The following is a 3198-nucleotide window of genomic DNA, read 5'->3' on the forward strand; positions in this document are numbered from 1 at the left end:
GTCAAAGAACAGGCTTTTAAAGTAAATTTCAGTCAGTTAAAAAAAAAATTGTTATTGTTAAGTAACAGTCAAAGAGCAAGGGAATTTAAGGAAAATTTCAAATAAAACACATTAAACAGTTGGGAGTTGCTGGTAACAAAATCAAAGGGTTAACATTTTGACACGCGTAGGCTAGATTTCAGAACACGAGACATCATTTTGAAAAATGCAACTTGGCCCGATACGATTTTACCTCGTGTATTACCAAATTGGATAAATGGTTTCGCATCTTTCCCGAGCATCTGCGAGACGAGCGTTTCCGCGTGCGCCATTTCCAGCGGAAGAAGCGAAATGACCAATCCAGGAACGCTCTGCCAGCAATTACGCGGGACGACTTTAAAATTCGTAATTGCGAGCGCGGGAGGGTAGAGTCCCGGCCACCGAAAAGAAGACGTCCGTGGAGAGGCCGGCGCGGCCGTAGGGCACGGTGACAATTAAAAGTGTATTAAGGAGGGACGCGCGCTCCAGGGAAGTGTAAATTACCTCGAAAAACGGCCCGCGGCTAGGCAAACGAGTCATTCCGCGGCCGTGGATTCCCCGGGGAGGATCAATTTGCCGGCAGCCTGGGCTCCCTCTCTCGCGGCCCGTTAATCCGACGTGAAAGCAGGCCAATTCCGAAAAAAATAATCAAATTCACCGAACTGAATCCAGTCCGGGCGTTCGCGGGAAAAAATTTCCGCCGGTGAAACACCGCCCGGAACCAGAAGTGGAATTGCGGGCGGAGCCGGGGTAGACGGCAAACTTTCCGGGCGTTCGCGGCTGTTTTTCGGCGTCGCGATTTCTGCGTTGCGGGGATCGAACCGAAGCGCTCTGCGATGCGCTCTGCGAAGCGCTGCGGCGATGGATCCGGATCGATGCAGGGCCGGCCGACCGTCGCTGTCCCGATTTTCATGGTCTTCGAAGGGTTATCCTGGCCTGATGGAGAGCCGAGAGAGAGAGAGAGAGAGAGAGGCGAGGTCCGGGGTGCCGCGGGGGGAGGAGAACATGCGCGCTTTGGTCCAGTGCAGCGAGCCGCGCCGCTGCACCCGGAATCGTTCCGATCGTTAGAAATTTGATTTCACGCTCGTCGCATCCATAACATCCTCCACTCCCTCTCTCTCTTCCTAGGTGTGCACACAACAGCATAACGCTAACAGGGCCGAGAATAGAAAATGTGTTGCAGCGAGTCAAGCCGAGCCGATTCGCGCCGCGCGCGTGGTACCGTCTGTATGCGAGCGCGGAAAATGATCACCGGAGCTCGCTCGTAAGTTGATCGAAGTTAGTAGGCTGTAACGGTGATATACACGGATTCATAGAAATTGGATTGTACGTTCGTGGCCGCGGAAATGATTCGCCGCGCGGCTAATGCCGACTTTGCATCGCGTCGCGTCGCCTCGCGTCGCCTCGCGTCGCGTCGCGTCACGACCGAGAGATGAGATAGTGGCTCTGGGATACGGAAATGGAATCGGGGAGCTGCTCTATGTCTGCCCGGCTGTCTGCGAATCCAGTAAATCCCGTTGCCCGGAGAGTGTTTCCTGAAATATTGATCGACTTTTATTATCGCTCGAGGAATGCGAACCGCGAAATCTGCGATAACCTCGGAACATTTCGTGACCGTCTCCGAGCAGAGGTGCTTAACACGTTCGGCGCTGCGGCACCCATATCTGGCTGACAGGTGGCTTCCGTGGGTGCCGATCTTTTCCTCCAATTTCAATGGGATTTTACTTATTTTATTTATTTCATTTCTGAAAATTTGTAGCACAGCGAATAAACACCAGCATATATAAAATATACAAAATAAGAATATTTAAAGTTCGCACACTATTATAGTTATTATACATTAATTTATATTAAAGTACATTAAATTTATTTTAATTTTACTATATACTATATACATTATACTTATTTTAAGTGTAACCTTATTTTACGCTTATTTGAAATTATTTTACGAAATTAATTGCATCGAAGGCACATAATCTGATGTTATTAATTGTTTATTAAAAACTCAACGGACTTCATTGTGCATTTATTTCTTAGCAATTTGTCAACTATTTCTTATTTTCCTTCTAAAGAAAATTTATCAAGAACTGACCCAATTATATTTAGACCAGGAAATGATCTAAAATAATAATTTAACGTAAAGTAGCTCGATATAATTGAATTTAACTCGCTACGAATCCATTACATCGACTTGGTTTTATAAAATTGAATGTTCACCGTGGATTTTCTAACAGAATAACCTGATGCTAGAGTCTGTCGCGTCGGGTACCCGTTAAAGTGTTTTTCATTGGGTTTTTTCCGCGGTGACATTTATACTGACTTAAGAGATAGCGAGAATCCCACTTAAGCCTCGAGAGTTTATGACTTTCGCTCATGGTCATAATAACTGCACGGGATGGCTCACATAAGATGGCAGTTGTTTACATTTAATCTTATAAAGCTTCGCCTTGACGAAATATAGGGTGGATGATCGTCGACGTCGGGTTTTCTTTGTTTATATCGAGGTAATAATCCGAGAGAATTAGGTACTTCGGTTATCCTACACATTTTCTTTGCTGTCGGCGTATTATAAATCTTTTTTGGAAAATCGAAATTTTCTCTGTCAGCTCTGCTTATATTTCACAAAATGGATCTATGTTATTTTATCTTAACATTATGAACGGACTTTCGATAGTAAAAATATAAAAATTGAATATTAGAAACTTAGTTATTTAATTTTTTTAATTTCCGTCCCACAGAGAAAACCGTAAATATAGGTCCCGGTGTTAAATAATAAATTAATATATCTTGGCGACGATAAAAGTCAAAGAAAATGTATGACAGAAAAAACAAAAGATTGAAGCCCTGGCCTAATGAAGAAGAAGAGCAGAAATGTGATTTAACCATCTGCGTTAAAATTACTTCGCCGGTGAGTTCACATCGACGCGATTGATAACACGATTCCAACGGAAATAGAATATTGTTCGCGGAGCATACCTTAGCCGCGAAAGAAGACGGAAATAGAATCCATGCAACGTTTATCCGTTCTCTCAAGTATACTCAATTAATAGGTTCGGCGGTAACGTGACCCGCGCGCCGCTTAAATTATACCTCGCTCCGCAATTTGAATTTAATTCCGCTCGGCGACCTCAGAAGTGAGATTTAAATTTAAATTCCACGGACAATCCGGTAGCAAGATTT

General features: G+C 44.2%; 1 protein-coding gene across 1 annotated transcript in view; it reads left to right on the forward strand.

Moving 5' to 3' along the window:
* The window catches only part of LOC144472018 (uncharacterized), a 197375-nt gene that overhangs the window by 55028 nt on the left and 139149 nt on the right, over nucleotides 1–3198 (forward strand). The window lies entirely within an intron of this gene.

This window comes from Augochlora pura, chromosome 7 (assembly GCF_028453695.1).
Source record: "Augochlora pura isolate Apur16 chromosome 7, APUR_v2.2.1, whole genome shotgun sequence".
Lineage (NCBI taxonomy): Eukaryota > Metazoa > Arthropoda > Insecta > Hymenoptera > Halictidae > Augochlora > Augochlora pura.